The sequence below is a fragment of the Lepisosteus platostomus genome, chromosome 5 (genome assembly GCF_059453375.1).
Source record: "Lepisosteus platostomus isolate fLepPlt1 chromosome 5, fLepPlt1.hap1, whole genome shotgun sequence".
NCBI lineage: Eukaryota > Metazoa > Chordata > Actinopteri > Semionotiformes > Lepisosteidae > Lepisosteus > Lepisosteus platostomus.
In genome coordinates, this window is record NC_142615.1 from 48,409,680 (window position 1) to 48,427,799 (window position 18,120).

An 18,120-nucleotide genomic window follows, 5' to 3' on the forward strand; every position below is an offset into this window, starting at 1 on the left:
GAACAGCTGTTATGCCCAGGTTTTACGCTCTCTCTGCTGAATGAATAAAAGCATTTTATTAAAAACGCGTTTGAGTTTGTCTGGGTATTTACTATGTAATCTGTGGTTTCCATCTACTTTATTGCTTTGAGATGCCACTTTTAAAGGTGATATGTAAAATAAAGATTTTTATTATTGTTATAGAGAAACATGATCAGATTTTCCCTGGTTCAGAAAAAAGATGATTAAAATCTGTAATCTTTCCACTTGTATGTCATTGGAAAATACAAGAAGTTTCTGCTTTGTGTAAGGATGGTATCAAAAAGTAATCTAACTGGTGAGAAAGCTGTGCTGCTAAAAGCGCTTTACAGGATAAAAACAATAACAACAATAGTGTTAGGCTGGGCAAACGATTTTTTTATAGAAATACAAAATGAGATATAATGATTTGCTCCGGCTAAGACATTAACAAGTACAACCCCCCTCTCTGCGGGAGTGCTTGCTGTGATGAATTAAACCGATTTCACAGGTATTTTCAAAGTAGAAGGGGGCAAGCTTTCCAGCGAAAGACACCTCCCCCCTCCAAAAGTACATTACTTATTAGTTAAGAAAGCTAGGCTCCTCAATGAAATCGCTTTAACATGCTAATGCATTGGTGTAACAGTCCGGGCGTGGCAAGCTTCTAATGTCAACCCGACTACGGCAAAAGGAACCATTCTTTCATTGGAACACAATGAACATATTCTAGCCCTAACTGAATTAATAGCAAACATGGTTTACATAAAATACATTTTCCAAGAAAGTTTAGCCTTTGTCACTAATGAAACCACTAAATAAAGACATAAATATAGAAATCTTAAGATTTTAAAAATACATGACTTTGCTAAAATTTATTTAAAAATAAAAACGATTACAAACGCCAGCGGAGAGAGAGAACAGGGGAGGGATGTTGGTTTTGCATAAGGGGCAGGGCTATGGAAATGAGGTCTATTTGGGAATGTGGAGTTACATGTTCTGGTTGTTTGTGAATTATCGTTGTTGAGTATAGAGTGTTGAGGTATTGATTTTGTGTAATGCTTTATGTTGAAAATTAACTCTTAGGAATTAAATTGATATCAACTGGTTGGGATAACAATTGAATTCTCGAGCAGTAATGCAGTGAAGTTGAATACTCATCCAATCTCTGGGGATTCAGATCTTCTGCGGGCACAAAGACACAGTTTCAGGCTGTTGCTGTCCAATCCGCACTCTCTGGCTCGGTGCCAAGCTGTGCTGTGCGGCTTGCGACGGTGCACTGCTGATGCTCACTGACCGGCTAGTTAGTGTTGGCTGAAACTAGCAAGAGTTTGTGCACAGGAGAAAAGATGACTGTGGGTCCCAGCAAGTCAGAAAGAGGACCGGTTCGTTTCTGATGAAGAGCTAGTTCTGAATAGTGATTCAGCTGTCCACAGTTCCGACCTGTTCACGAGGATTGCTGCTGGTGCTAACCTCGGGTGGATCCTCTGGTTACTCTCTTGCAACCTCAGCTCTAGACTCTTAGAACAAAGGAAAGTTCTGGCACTCGGACACACTGGCCATTCCATGGTTGTCCGGGCTGAGTCTCAGGATGGTCAGGAGGCGCGCTGCGAGAATGTCATGCCCTTGGGAGCCTTCTGCTCCTGGGCCACCCTGCCCTGGAATTCTCCTTTGAATTCCCTTTAGAAAAGTCCAAAGAATTCCACTGGAACTCTGTGTTGCCTGTTTCTACCTGGAGGAACTTCAGCTCGTTCATTGGCTGAAAGTTCCATGGGCATCAGAGTCCCACGTGGGTTACTCGGCCCTACCAGTCCCTGATTGGTTGATCAAGGTGAGATATGAGTCACTTACTCCTGACACTTAGGAATGCAGTCCAGATGTCCATCTGGCACTCCCTAGACAGATAGGCGTCAATGGATGACCATTGATCATGATAGCCAGGCTTAGCTAAGTGCATCCTCCTTTGGGAGCTGTCCCTTATCAAAAGAAAACATCTTTAAATCAGCCTGCATGAAAAGCTTCTCTGTGGCTGCACCACAGAGATGAACAGAGAGATGAGGCCTCATTTGGGAAAGCACATCAACACTTAATTCTGTCTTATTAACAAGCATTGCCACTACATATCCCCCCTTTTTGAAGGTCACGAGGTCCTGAGGCGTTGTTGCCTTCAAAACAAAACAGAGTTAAGTGATGTCCCTTGTCATTAGAACATTAACCTTAAATGTCCACATTACTCCTCGAGAATTCATACCGGAACCAGCATTGGGAACAAACAGGATGAATAACATCTGGAGTATGTATAAACATGGTAGGAGACATAATCTTCAGTCTAGGAATTACACATCAGGAAGTTCACTGTCAATATCTGATACCTCTGTAGTAGATATTTGGGGAGAAGTCACTTCCTTTCTTTTGACATGCTACCTTTGACTCATTCATGCTACCCAGAGTACATCTTGATGTGAGAGTACAGCATTCAGAGTCCATCCAGTCATGATCCAGCTACCCGGCAGTAGTGTTACAATAACAACAGTTCCTGTTCCCAGTCCCCCGATAAACCACAACTGGATAGATCAATGGATAGATCCCACACTGTATTATTATTATTTCGAGACAGGCTCACTATTTGTTCCTCAGGCTGGGACAGGAGATCCCACACTGAATTATTATTATTGAGAGACAGGCTTCCTCTCTGGTCCTCAAGCTGAGACAGGAGATCACACACGGTATTAATATTATTGAGAGACGGGCTCATTGTCTGTTCCTCTGGCTGGGACAGGGGATCACACAGTGTATTATTATTATTGAGAGACAAGCTCACTGTCTGTTCCTCAGGCTGGGACAGAGGATCACACACTGTATTATTATTATTTAGAGACAGGCTCACTGTCTGTTCCTCAGAGTTGGACAGGAGATCCCACACTGAATTATTATTATAGAGAGAAAGGCTCACTGTATGTTCCCCAGGCTGGGTCAGGAGCTCACACAGTATTATTATTATTGAGAGACAGGCTCACTGTCTGTTCCCCAGGCTGGGACAGGAGATAACACTGTATTATTATTGAGAGACAGGCTCACTGTCTATTCCTCAGGCTTGGACAGTAGATCACACTGTATTATTATTATTTTGAGACAGGCTCACTGTTTGTTCCTAAGGCTGGGACAGGAGATCACACGCTGTATTATTATTATTGAGAGAGAGGCTCACTGTCTGTTCATCAGACTGGGACAGGAGATCCCACACTGAATTATTATTATTGAGAGACAGTCTCACTGTCTGTTCCTCAGGCTGGGACAAAGGATCACACAGTGTATTATTATTATATAGAGACTCACTGTTCCTCACTGTTCCTCAGGCTGGGACAGGAGATAACACACTGTATTATTATTATTGAGAGACAGGCTCACTGTCTGTTCCTCTGGCTGGGACAGGGGATCACACACTGCATTATTTTTATTGAGAGACAGGCTCACTGTCTGTTCCTCAGGCTGGGACAGAGGATCACACACTGGATTATTATTGAGAGACAGGCTCACTCTCTGTTCCTCAGACTAGGACAGGAGATCACACACTGTATTACTATTATTGACAGATAGGCTCACTGTGTCTTCGATTGGGCTTGAACAGGAGATCACACACTGGATTATTATTATAGAGAGACAGGCTCACTGTATGTTCCTCAGGCTGGAGCAGGAGATCACACACGGTATTATTATTGAGAGACAGGCTCACTCTCTGTTCCTCAGGCTGGGACAGGAGGACATACAATATATTATTATTATAGAGAGACAGGCTCACTGTATGTTCCCCAGGCTGGGACAGGAGATCACACTGTATTATTATTATTGAGAGACAGTTTCACGCTGGAGCAGGAGATCACATACTGTATTATTATTATTGATTGACAGGCACACTGTTCCTCAGGCTGGGACAGGAGATCGCACTCTGTATTATTATTATTGACAGATAGGCACACTGTGTCGTCGTTTGGGCTGGGACAGGAGATCACACACTGTATTATTATTACTGAGAGAGAGGCTCACTGTCTGTTCTTAATGCTGGGACAAGAGATCAGACACTGTATTATTATTATTGAGAGACAGGCTCACTGTCTGTTCCTCAGGCTGGGACAAGAGATCACACACTGTATTATTTTTATTGTGAGACAAGCTCACGGTCATTTCCCCAGCCTGGGAGAGAAGATCACACTGTATTATTATTATTATTGAGAGACAGGATCACTGTCTGTTCTTCAGGCTAAGAAAGGAGATCACACACTGTATTATTATTATTGAGAGGCAGGCTCAGTGTCTCTTCCTCAGGCTGGGACAGGAGGTCACACACTGTATTATTATTATTGAGAGACAGGCTCACTGTCTGTTCCTCAGACTGGGACAGGAGGTCACACACTGTATTATTATTATTGAGAGACAGGCTCACAGTCTGCTCCTCAGGCTGGGACAGGAAATCACACACTGTATTATTATTATTATTGAGAGACAGGATCACTGTCTGTTCCTCAGGCTAAGAAAGGAGATCACACACTGTATTATTATTATTGAGAGGCAGGCTCAGTGTCTGTTCCTCAGGCTTGGACAGGAGATCACACTGTATGATTATTATTGAGAGACAAGCTCACTGTTCCTCAGGCTGAGACAGGAGATGACACACTGTATTTTTATTATTGAGAGACAGGGTCCCTGTTCCTCAGGCTGGGGTAGGATATCACACACTGTATTATTAGTATTGAGAGACAAGCTCACTGTTCCTCAGGCTGGGAAAGTAGATCACACTGTTTTATTATTAGTGAGAGTCTGGCTCACTGTTCCCCAGGCTGGGACGGGAGGTCACACTCTGTATTATTATTATTGAGAGACAGGCTCACTGTCTGTTCCTCAGGCTGGGACAAGAGATCGCACACTGTACTTTTATTATTAAGAGACAGGCTCACTGTTCCTTAGGCTGGGACAGGAGATCACACACTGTATTATTATTATTGAGAGACAGGCTCACTGTCTGTTCCTCAGGCTGGGACAGGAGATCACACACTGTTCTATTATTATTGAGAGATAGGCTCACTGTCTCTTCTTTTGGGCTGAGACAGGAGATCACACTCTGTATTATTATTATTGAGAGACAAGCTCACTGTTCCTCAGGCTGGGACAGGAGATGACACTCTGTATTATTATTATTGAGAGACAGGCTCACTGTTCCTCAGTCTGGGACAGTAGATCACACTGTATTATTATTATTGAGAGACAAGCTCACTGTCTGTTCATCAGACTGGGACAGGAGATCACACACTGTATAATTATTATTGAGAAAGAGGCTCACTGTCTCTTCTTCAGGCTGGGACAGGAGGTCACACACTGTATTATTATTATTATTATTGAGTGACAGGCTCACAGTCTGTTCCTCAGGTTGGGACAGGATCTCACACACTGTATTATTATTATTGAGAGACAGGCTCACTGTCTGTTCCTCAGGCTAGGGTAGGATATCACACACTGTATTATTAGTATTGAGAGACAGCCTCAGTGCTCCCCAGGCTTGGACAGGAAATCACACTCTGTATTTTTATTATTGAGAGACAGGCTCACTGTTCCTCAGGCTGGGACAGGAGTTCAAACTGTATTATTATTATTGAGAGATAGGCTCACTGTTCCTGAGGCTGGGACAGTAGATCACACTGTATTATTATTATTATTATTGAGAGTCTGGCTCACTGTTCCCCAGGCTGGGACAGGAGGTCACACACTGTATAATTATTATTATTGAGAGACAGTCTTACTGTCTTTTCCTGAGGCTGGGACAGGCAGTCACATTATATTATTATTATTGAGAGACAGGCTCACTGTCTGTTCCTCAGGCTGGGAAAGTAGATCACACTATTTTATTATTAGTGAGAGTCTGGCTCACTGTTCTTCAGGCTGGGACGGAGGGTCACACTCTGTATTATTATTATTGAGAGACAGGCTCACTGTCTGTTCCTCAGGCTGGGACAAGAGATCGCACACTGTACTTTTATTATTAAGAGACAGGCTCACTGTTCCTCAGGCTGGGACAGGAGATCACAAACTTTATTATTATTATAGAGAGACCTGCTCTTTCCTGACTGTTCCATAGGCTGGGACAGCAGATCATAATCTGCTTTATTATTATTGATATACAGACTCACTGTCTGTTCCTCAGGCTGGGACAGGAGATCACACACTGTATTATTATTATTGAGAGACAGGCCCTCTGTTCCTCAGGATTGGACAGGAGATCACACTGTATTATTATTCTTGAGTGACAGGCTCACTGTTCCTCAGGCTGGGACAGGAGGTCACACACTGTATAATTATTATTATTGAGAGACAGTCTTACTGTATTTTCCTTAGGCTGGGACAGGCAGTCACATTGTATTATTATAATTGAGAGACAGGCTCACTGTCTGTTCCTCAGGCTGGGACAGGAGAACACACACTATATTATTATTATCGAGAGACCTGCTCTTACCTGACTGCTCACTCCTGTCTGTTCCTCAGGTTGGGACAGGAGGTCACACACTGTATTATTATTATTGAGAGACAGGCTCACTGTCTGTTTCTCAGGCTGCAACAGGAAGTCACACACTGTATTATTATTATTGAGAGACAGGTTCACTGTCTGTTCCTCCGGCTGGGACAGGAGATCACACAGTTTATTCATATTATTGTTGAGAGACATTCTCACTGTCTGTTTTTCTGACTGGGGCAGGAAATGACACACCGTATTATTATTACTGAGTTACAAGCTCACTGTCTGTTCCTCAGGCTGGGACAGGAGATCACACACTGTTCTATTATTATTGAGAGACATGCTCACGGTTTGTTCCTCAGACTGGGACAGGACATTCCGCACTAGGTTATTATTATTGAGAGACTGGCTCACTGTTCCTCAGGCTGCAACAGGAGATCACACTGAATTATTATTGAGAGACAAGCTCACTGTTCCTCAGGCTGGGACAGGAGATGACACACTGTATTATTATTATTGAGAGACAGGTTCACTGTCTGTTCCACAGGCTGGGACATGAGAACACACACTGTATTATTATTATTGAGAGACAGGCTCACTGTACCTCAGGCTGGGACAGTAGATCACACTGTATTATTATTATTGAGAGTCTGGCTCACTGTTCCCCAGGCTGGGACAGGAAATCACAAACTGTAGTATTATTATTGAGAGACAGGCTCACTGTCTGTTCCTCAGGCTTGAACAGGAGAACACACTATATTATTATTCTTGAGAGACAAGCTCACTGTTCCGCAGGCTGGGACAGGAGATCACACTGTATTATTATTATTGACAGATAAACTCACTGTTCCTCAGGTTGGGTCAGTAGATCACACTGTATTATTATTATTATTGAGAGTCTGGCTCAATGTTCCCCAAACTGGGACAGGAGGTCACACACTGTATTATTATTATTGAGAGACAGGCTCACTGTCTGTTCCTCAGGCTAGTACAGGAGATCACGCACTGTATTATTATTATTGAGATACTGGCTCACTGTCTGTTCCTCAGGCTGGGACAGTAGATCACACTGTATTATCATTATTGAGAGTCTGACTCACTGTTTCCCAGGCTGGGACACGATATCACACACTGTATTATTATTATTGAGTATCTGGCTCACTGTTCCCCAGGCTGGGAGAGGAAATCACACACTGTATTATTATTATTGAGAGACAGGCTCACTGTCTGTTCCTCAGGCTAGGGCAGGATATCACACACTGTATTATTAGTATTGAGAGACAGCCTCAGTGTTCCCCAGGTTGGGACAGGAGATCACACACTGTATTATTAGTATTGAGATACAGACTCACTGTCTGTTCCTCTTGCTGGGACTGGAGGTCACACACTGTTCTATTATTATTGAGAGACATGCTCACTGTTTGTTCTTCAGACTGGGACAGGACATTCCACACTAGGTTATTATTATTGAGAGACAGGTTCACTGTCTGTTCCTCAGGCTAAGACAGGAGATCACACACTGTATTATTAATATTGAGAGTCAGGCTCACTGTTCCTCAGGCTGGGACAGGAGATCACACGCTGTATTATTATTATTATTGAGAGACAGGCTCACTGTATGTTCCTCAGGCTGGGACAGGAGATCATACTGTATTATTAATATTGAGAGTCAGGCTCACTGTTCCTCAGGCTGGGACAGGAGATCACACGCTGTATTATTATTATTATTGAGAGACAGGCTCACTGTATGTTCCTCAGGCTGAGACAGTAGATCACACACTGTATTATTAGTATTATTGAGAGACAGGCTTGCTGTCTGCTCCTCAGGCTGGGACAGGAGATCACACACTATTGTAGTGTGCTCTCACGAGGCACCAGTTCTGTAGGGGTTTGGGCATTTACTGGGACAATTATTTTTATGGCAGTAAATCAAGAAATTGATTCTTTTAATGGTCTTAGAATCCAACCATGCGATATAACTCAAACAACGCACACACAGGTACTAATACACGAGGATACATTTCTTAATATATAGAATATGCATGCAAACCTAACAGATCTTATCGTAAGGGTTATTAGAATACAAAAGATATAAATTCATTCAGTTACAAAGAGTTACACATGTCAAGAGGACATAAGTTCGGTATATCATTCATTTAGACCGTTTCGTAATTGAACTTGTTTACAACTTCTACATTAGATACTCAAAACAAGTACATAACCCTTAGGAATTAAATTGATATCAACTGGTTGGGAGCAGTAATGCAATAAAGTTGAATACTCACTGCCGGGGCGTCCCTTTTCTCACTGTTTCCGTAGTGCAGCGGTTATCATGTTAGCCTCACATGCGAAAGTTCCCCGGTTCGAGACAGGGCGGAAACAGTATCTCTTTGCACGCTCCTGTACTTCACAGAGGTTTTGAGCGACCGGTCATTTGTGCCCAATGTATTTCCGGTGCCTTCATGCACTCTTGTACCAAACGCACGTTCCTTCTGTACGCGGAGCCGATCATTTGCAGTTGGGCTGTGCTGACAGACCAGGACGAGCTCTGTCGGCTCAAAAGCAGCGCAGGACCTGCAAGAACAACAGAAAGATTAGCATCCAGCTGGGGCCTCTTATTGAGCCCAAGATCTCATCAAGAATCGGCTCCAGCAACAGGGCTGGGCGCATTGTTCCATTCTCCGACCACTCTCGGTGTAAACAAGTCCCTCCTGGTCTCTGCTTGAATTGCACTTTCCTGCGTTTGCTTTGGTGTAACTGGCTTCGCCTGCATGGGCGAATGTGAAGAAGATCCTTAGTAAGTCATTGAAGAAAACCGAGAAGAGCTCGGAGTGGCCTCTGTCGTTCATCAACCATCCAGTCATGCAGTACTCCTCTGTAAAGTGCCGTTCGTTCACATCGATTGGCTTTTTTTTGCCTTCATTCGTGCAAGTAGTAAAAGCAGACGCCCCTATTCTGCCGTGAGCCTTATTCAAACCGTGGTTGTTGCGGCCACAACGCAAAGTACTGACCACTATACAGTCACGGCGAGTTACCGATACACACGTGGCAGGGCGGAAAAGGCTGTGCTCTCCTCGTGTGACATAATTCGGAAAAGTCCTGATGTTGCATTTCAACTGAGCCCCAGTATACATCAACCCTTCGACACTCTGAGTGACAACTCTCTTGCATGTTTTCTCATATTTATGTAGTTTGCTTGCATGATGCCGGGAACAGCATGGCTGTTCGCTGCCTTATGGTCTAGCGGTTAGGGTTCCTGGTTTTCACCCAGGCAGCCCAGGTTCGACTCGGTTTTGCCTCCTGCTTTCCAAAAGATCAGCACCGTGTACGAAAGAGCCGCATTAAAACTACTCGAACGTGCAAAACGTGCGAGAAGAGGGGGCGCTTGTTTCCAACCTAAACTTCTCGCGTGTGAGACGAGCTGATCATCGCTGTGGGAGGGTTACTCTGGTAGACAGGGCTGACCTTCAGCAATAGGATTTATAGTCTCCAAGATGATATTTGCACTTTCTGGAGAGGCGATTCTCTCCACTTCAGTAGCCTGATTTCGTCGATTGCGTGGAGAGGGCTGTAGAATGTGGCGCCACCTTTCCTGCTCCGTCCATGACATGCGTGCTGGTCTCTGGAGAGAGAGCACGGTCCAATAGCGCACTCCAATAAAGGCACTGGAAGCAGCTGAATCACATTGGCGAAGCTCAGCGCTGGGCCGCTGGGCACGTCTTACCACCGTTTCCGTAGTGTAGTGGTTATCACGTTCGCCTCACACGCGAAAGGTCCCCGGTCCGAAACTGGGCGGAAACAGACTTCTTTTGTCGCCAGGCACAAAAGGGGATTGGGGATTCACCTAGCGCTGTGATCGAACAGACCCACTCACCTCTTAGTGTGGCGGGATCTGCACAGTGCATGTCGCAGCGCATCCTGCTTTCACTTCAATGCGCGTCCTGATGTACCCCGGTCTCCCGCGTGACAGGTGGGGACAGGTGACAGGTCCTATACTAACGAGGAAGACATCGCTCTCTTCGACCCCCGGCATCGTGTCCCGACCCACCGTGCTGGAAGCCGACACGTACTGTGATCCCTTTACGGAGCAGAAATGACAACCGAGGAGCCGAGAGATCATTTCAGCATTTCGCGTCTGAACGGAAAACACAAACGACCAACTCGGAATGACCTGCCTTTGACGCTTTTCAAAGCGTTCTTTGTGCACGACGACTGCGCCGCCTAGGAGATACAAATGGGTTGTACAACTTTGAACTAGCAAATGGAAGAGGGCTAAGCCCCCTCTCGTTTAGCCCAGGTTCGATCTGTCTCCCAGAATCACCAGGGCGCACGCACACACACACACCCGTGCCGTTGAAGTGCTCTGCTTCATTTCTAAGGGCAACTCAACATTCACTTCTACCCCGAGTGCAGAAAAGGCAGCGTCCGCAGCAACAACAGCTCAGGTCTCTGCACAGGAGCTAAGCTGCCCCCATCTCCTCTGCTCTGCGGCTCCTGCGGAGTGGAGTCCTGCCTGGAGCCGTGTTTGCAGGCGGCGGCTCCCCGCGCCCTGTCTGTGCGTCGTGTCCAAGAGCTCCTGGGAGGAAGAGAGAGCCCTCCCACTCGGGGGCTTTTCCACGGTCTGTGTGAGGAGGGGCGGGTGTGTCCAGTAGCTTATCGAGCGGAAGCCTGGGGCGGCGGAGAGCTGTGATCGTGCAGACCTTGAGGTGTCACCTCTGTCTGCTTTCCCGCCCCCCCTCCGCCCAAGCTCTGCTCCAAAGTAGCCCGGCAACCCCTCACACCTGCACGTGTCACAACCTAAGGTGTGGTCATGAGACACCCATGGGGTGTCGTTCTGTTCTTGCTAATTGTTTCCTGCCCGTCGCAGGCAGAAGTCCATGCGAGGAAGGTGCGCTGGACAGAGCTCAGAGGGCGCACCTGGGTGGCTTTCCTTCTGAGTGACGTTCCTGCAAAACTCTCCCGCTACTCTTGGTGCGCGCATGCCACAACACAGGAAGGCTGGAGCAAGTGGCTGTGGGCTCTGCCCACCGCCGAAATAGCTCAGTTGGGAGAGCGTTAGACTGAAGCTCTAAAGGTCCCTGGTTCGATCCCGGGTTTCAGCATTTTGTTTCATCGCGCCCTTTGTTCCTCTCTCCAGCGCCCCCTGCCTAAAGTGACGCGTCCCTTTCTCAGCCCGAAACGCAAGTGAGACACCAGCAGCGGTCCCTGCAGGTTTCCGTAGTGTAGCAGCTATCACATTCGCCTAACACGCGAAAAGTCCCCGGTTCGAGACCGCGTGGAAACAGCCTCATTTTGCACGCTCCTGTACTTCACAGAGGTCTTGAGCGACTGGTCATTTGTTCCCAATGTATTTCCGGTGCCTTCGTGCACTCTTGTACCAAACGCACGTTCCTTCTGTACGCGGAGCCGATCATTTGCAATTAGGCTGTGCCGACAGACCAGCACGAGCTCTGTCGGCTCAAAAGCAGCGCAGGACCTGCAAGAACAACAGAAAGATTAGCATCCAGCGGGGGCCTCTTAGTGAGCCCAAGATCTCATCAAGAATCGGCTCCAGCAACAGGGCTGGGCGCATTGTTCCATTCTCCGCCCACTCTCGGTGTAAACAAGTCCCTTCTGGTCTCTGCTTGAAATGCACTTTCCTGCGTTTGCTTTGGTGTAACTGGCTTACCCTGCATGGGCGAATGTGAAGAAGATCCTTAGTAAGTCATTGAAGAAACCCGAGAAGAGGTCGGAGTGGCCTCTGTCGTTCATCAATGATCCAGTCAGGCAGTACTCCTCTGTAAAGTGCTGTTCGTTCACATCGATTGGCTTTATTTTGCCTTCATTCGTGCAAGTAGTAAAAGCAGACACCCCTTTAGGGACCCTGTCAGCACCCGGAGTTTTCCCCTTCTGTAAGCTCTCCATAGCCTCTCAGCTCTTCTACTGTCAAATCCCCCTCAAGTACTTCCCTATCTTCTTCACTCAAAACGTTTTCTAGCTTTGAGGTAAAAAAATGAATTTCTTCGTCCTTTACCTCTGTAGAGCTGTACAGTCTTGAGTAGAAGTGTCACGCCCTCTGCAGCCAGAGGGCGGTCCTTCTCTGTCCTGTCCCTAGTTTCTGGTCTGCTGTCCTTCCTGTCCCTTTCTTTCCCTTGGGCTAAATATTTCAGGGTCTTGCACTCTGTCCTCGCTCAGCACTGACGTTCGGATGTCCTGAGACCCGCCGAGCACCAGGGGGCCCCACGTCCGCTCCCTGAGGGCACAGGTTTCTATACGGCATTCCTGAACTCTTTGCACTAATGAGCCCGGGCCTTTTTCCCGTCTCGCCGCTACGCACATGGGCCTTTTTCCGCCCTCCTGCTCCCCACGGTTAGTCCCCTTGGACGTCCGTGACAAGAAGGCCTCGATGCAGGAGAGGATAGCACTCAGCTCTGTACTCTCTCTTCCCTCCTCATCAACTACACTTTCCATGACAGACTTGGAGCCTACCACTTTACTGAAAAAGAAGCGAGTACACTTCTCATTTTCTTCCAAGAACTGCACTCAGCTTCTTAACAGCACTCCTCGACTACTTTCTTCCGCTATGCTCCGGACATCCTTTTTTAAAAGGGTGATATCCTCGAGCACATCGAAGCCACTGTCTCCTGTAGAGACGCTGCAGCTGCCTCTGTTTCCTGGCTAGCACTCCTCTCCGTCTGGCAGCAGCCTTCCTTCCCTCAGCCATGAAAAAGGCCTTTGTCCTCACCTTCACCTCCTCCCACCACTCTCCTACTGACCCGTACAGACACTGCAAGGACAGCCACTGTGATAGTTTCTCCTTGTAGCGGGATACTACCCCCTCGTTCTCTAGCAGCTTTGTGTTGAGTTTCCAGAGGCCTGGGCCAAAGACAGTCCCGCCCTGGAGTTCCACTCTACACCCTAAAGCCTGATGATCTGAGAAGAAGACAGGCTGAAGAGTGACCCCAACAACTTTCACTCTCTCTGAGACAAAGCAATAGTCAATTCTGGAGCTGCTATTCCTCCCTGACCATGTATATCCTGCTGTTGTGGGATATATACATCTATATGTGTCTGAGAGTTTAAAGTCTTGAACTAAGTTTTGCAGGGCCAGTGAGCTGGAATCCAATTTTATCGGAGAGCTAGACTGCCTGTCTGTGTGCTCTAAGATACAATTAAAATCCCCTCCCACTATCACGTCTGTGCTACATAACAATAGGGGGGAGAGTGCCTTGAGTAGCTCCACCCTTCCTCCCACGTCAGTAGGGCAATACACATTGATTAGCCGCAGGTTAACGGTCCCCCATTCCACATCCACACACAGCAGCCTGCCATCTATGACCCTCTGAATACTTTTCAATGCGAATGCCCATCCTTTGAAAAGAATGGCCACGCCAGAGGCTCTGTTGTTATTGTCCCCTGACCAAACAGAAGGCCCTTTATCCCACCTATCTTCAAAGCTTTTATACCTCTCTTGATAGGCTAAAGCACACTCCTGCAACATCAACACATCTCCCTCTCTCTGCTGGAGGTAATCAAAGACAGACTGGCATTTAACTCTGTCATTGATACCTCTGGTGTTAAGAGAAATTATGTTTAGAACCATATTACATAAGAAAGTGGAACCAGTCTTTACAAAACACATTTCTCTTCTGTCTCACCTGTTACCTTCTTCTTTTTCTTTTTCTTCTTACCAATTTCCTGCCAGCCATCCTCTGAATGAGCCTTCATCAGGGTAGCATCAGTAAAAGCGTTCACGGAGTCCATTTCAAGGAAGGGGGTAGAGGGAGGGGTGGAGGGGTTCCAGCTGTCCCCATCACCATGCTCTCCTTCCTCCTCGCTCGGGGAGAAAACAGAGTCATTTTTCCTTTTCCTCAAGTCCAGCTCCTGGGAGCACTGAGGGGAAAGGGGTGCAGCCGATGCACCAGTCTCCTCTTCCCCCTCACCCACCAGCTGCTGCAGATCCTCCGTGATGGACTGGATGGAGGAGAGGAGGACATCTGTAGCACTTGCAGAGTCTGAGAAAAGCAGCTCCGCTGAATCCTGGGTATCCTCGCTGGACCCGCTCCACCGGGGGGCCCCACACTGGCCCTCGTTCTGAGGAGCAGGAGTGGGGGAGGGGTCCCCGCTGTTCTTGGGGGTTTTCAAACCCTCGTGCTTGTCTGGTGCAGTCTGCAGTTGTGGGGGCGTAGTGGATTTCTCTTCCACCGGTCCCGGAGCCACAGCAGGACTGATCCTGGCTGGAGGCTGAGACTCTTTGTCCAACAAGGGTTCTTTGTTTGACTTGTTGTTTGCTTTGGCTTTTTGGGCCTGTTTGGCTGAAACAAGCACTGCCTCATCCTTTCCCATTTTGAGTTTATTGGCGTAGGCGTGAGGGCAGTTCTTAAAAACGTGTCCTTCCGAGCCACATAAATTGCACTTTGGCAGCATTGAACAGTCAGAGGCTAAATGTCCCTGTTTGCCACAGGTCTTGCAGCATTTCACAGTGCAGGACGATGCCAGGTGTCCCACTGATGGCGACACTCTGCTGCACAAACAGGCGCCGTCCTTCGGGGGAGGCGTAAAACCGAGGTCCCGACCCTCCTTGGCCATTAAGAAATCCCAGGGCGTCTCTCAAAAAGAGACGCCGGGGGTGTCACTCTGGTGTTAGTGTTCCCCTTTACCAATCAGTCGGGGTCTCCTCCTAATCCCCGTCTCATATGTAACAATCAATGACGAGGCCCCCCTGTCCCGCGATATTGTACTTGTCGCAAGAGACCGGGGGCAGAGTGCGAACGCGATCCCCCGCCCCCCACAAAGTGTGCGCTCCAGGTTCCCTCTCGGGGCTCTGCAACACAGCGGAAAGGCAGCGAGAAGGAGCCTCTTGCTCTGACGCCGCAAGGCCACAAGAGGGCGGAGGCGCTGCACGCCCGGCCGACGTGTTGGACTGGTGCGCTTTATGTGCTGAAATAAACAAGCCACAGCCCAGAAATGTTTTGAGTGCTGTGCACTGGAGGTTTTTGTCTTGTGAAGACTTGCCTTGTGCTCCTCTGTGCAGTTTGTTTGTTCTCCTCCAGTGCGGGACAAGCCAACACAAGGGAGCACATTCGCCAACATCCAGGTACGCAATGCGATTTGGAAAGCAGCTCCTTTCCAAAGAGTTGCACACGAATGATCCTTCAGTCCCGCTCGGGGGGCACGGAGCCCCAGCCACACACAGCTTCAAGTAGCGAGTCAGGCGCCATGGCTTTCGCTTGCGGCCACACCACCCTGAATGTTCCTGATCTTGTCTGATCTCGGAAGCTAAGCAGGGTTGGGCCTGGTTAGTACTTGGATAGGAGACTGCCTGGGAATACCAGGTGCTGCAAGCTTTTGCTATCTCGGCCAGCAGGGGTCTCCATTGGTACCGTAGGCTTTGGGAGGAAAACCTGGAGGATGGAAAGGTGATCTATAGCCTCATCTCTAGAGATGTTTTGTTGCTATGGCATGTGTGTGACCCATATAAAAAAAAAACCCGTTTGTAAAACGAATATCGAAGCTGCCTCTAAATCTGCAAATGAAGATGAGTCGATAAACCACTTGTTTTTCGTATAACTATACATATATTCATTTATTACTGATTTCATTCATTGAGCACGGATACAATAGAGGTACAGCCATTCACTGTTTGACATGTCTGCACTGGTACAGAACCTAGCAATCAGAAAATGGGTGAAACTGTCTTGAGAATTAGCATACAGTACCGAGGTCCCCATGACCAAATAAAGGCTAACCTCGATAATCAGCCTAAATAATGCAGACTACAGCAAAATGACTGACTTTGAAAAGGGAATTAATGTCCGGAAGGAGTAGTGCAACGAGCTTGAAATGCTTCTCCGGACCTCTAACTAAAAGAAACCGGGAACCAGCAGTGGAATCGACTCCCTTCGAACTGGGATCGTATCGCAGCTCATGGTGTCATAACTCTTCCGTATCTGATATTGGACCAAGCACATCAGGGGAGAGCGCGAACGCAGTCCCCCACTACCAGAAATTATGCAGTCAAGATTCCCACATTTGGGGAATTCGCAGGGGTCAGCACAGCCGGAGTGCAATGGCCGAGCCTCGCTCTGGGTGAACCTCCATCTTGATCAAGGTATCTCCCCTGCCAGGTAAGTATGAGCTGTACAAGCCCCTGCAAGCGGCTCGTACCCAGAAGCACAAATCGCGCAGCCTTGGCCAGCTCCTCGCCCCGCACACCACCGCTTCCTGCTGGGCCCACTCTTTCGCACACTCACACGCCACACTAATACTCAAAAGGGTGGGCAAAATGAGAAAACGAGCGCGGGGTTTCCTACACATCTGCAGTCGCCAATGCGCATTCGCAGCATGTCCCGGGACGCAATTCGGCCTCATTTGCATAACACCAGACCGGCAGATCGCTACGCAAGCTCGTGTCGTGCGCGCCTGCCACACACCGAACAAACACCAGAGCCTTTTCAGCAATTTCCAAAAAACGGGCCTGCTCGCCTGCCCACAAGACTCCGTCTCTTACCCGCTCTCTTCTGTGCTGTTCTCTCGGCACCGCTGCAGCGCACACAACTCCTGCAGCGCAAGGAGAAAGTTTCCACACTCCGCCGCAGGGAAGGCTCGCTCCGTGCGCACACGTCCTTTCAATGCCAGTTCAACAAGTGCTCCGCATTAGCAGCGTCGGGGCTCCGGCGTGTCGCACCTCACCTCACCTCGCACAGCCCCCTCCTTGTCTGGCGCTGGGCATGCCCCGCTCTCCTCCACCTTATCTTATCGCGTGTGACCACCGACAATGGCCACAAGGCTGGGGAATGGCACCTGTAAAGTGTTAATTGGGGTACAGGAACAGCCCGTCTCATCTCGGGGGCTGGCTTCAAAGACAATACAGCAAACACAGCGGGGCGGGGGAAGAAGACGACACGACACATGCAGGTACATTCAGCTCCGGCGGAAACGAGTCATTTGTCGGTCTTTTCAAGTGCTGGGAGCCGAGTAATCCTTCACTTGTATCGTTTCTCCCCGGTTACTAGATCTCACCCTGCCACTCATGACTGGGCTCACCCATGGCAGCTCAACAGGTGTGAGCCTAGCCAGCACCCGGATGGGAGATTCCCCCCAGAAAAGCTCAGGTTGCTGCTGCTCCTGCAAGAGGTGTGACTGGGACCAGTAGGGAGCGCTCACCCTGCGGTCTGTGTGGCTTTCTTATGCCCCAGCATCCTGATGGCGACACTCTGCTGCACAAACAGGCGCCGTCCTTCGAGGGAGGCGTAAAACCGAGGTCCCATCTCTTCTCCAAAATACACCCCCAGGACCTTAATTCTCTTCTCTTGCACCCTGAGATCATGTCCTTCTTTTAGCTCCCTCCAGTTCTGATAAAAAATCTCACTCTTAGATTTGTTAATTTTTGCAGAGGAAGCCAAAGAGAACCAATCACAGCACTGCAGAGCTCTGCTAATTGAGGCATTGTCAGAGAGGAGCAGAGTTATGTCATCCATGTATAGAGACGTCTTTACCTCCGTTTCTTTCACAGCGCCATGCACCTTTTCATTGCTCTCACTTTCAGAGCCTCCGCAAGGCACACGACTTAACATCAGGACGTGCATTGAAGTGAAAGCAGGAAACATGCACTGTGCAGATCCCTCCACATTAAGAGGAGAGTG

General features: G+C 48.0%; 2 non-coding genes across 2 annotated transcripts; one reads left to right on the forward strand and one right to left on the reverse strand.

Moving 5' to 3' along the window:
• The first annotated feature begins 15,703 nt into the window (after window positions 1-15,703).
• LOC148668152 (5S ribosomal RNA) lies at window positions 15,704-15,822 on the forward strand. The gene has a single exon (XR_015938734.1). It is a non-coding gene; the product is annotated as a 5S ribosomal RNA (ribosomal RNA).
• A 624-nt stretch (window positions 15,823-16,446) lies between these two features.
• On the reverse strand, window positions 16,447-16,610 carry LOC148668153 (U1 spliceosomal RNA). The gene has a single exon (XR_015938018.1). It is a non-coding gene; the product is annotated as a U1 spliceosomal RNA (small nuclear RNA).
• Window positions 16,611-18,120: the final 1,510 nt, after the last annotated feature.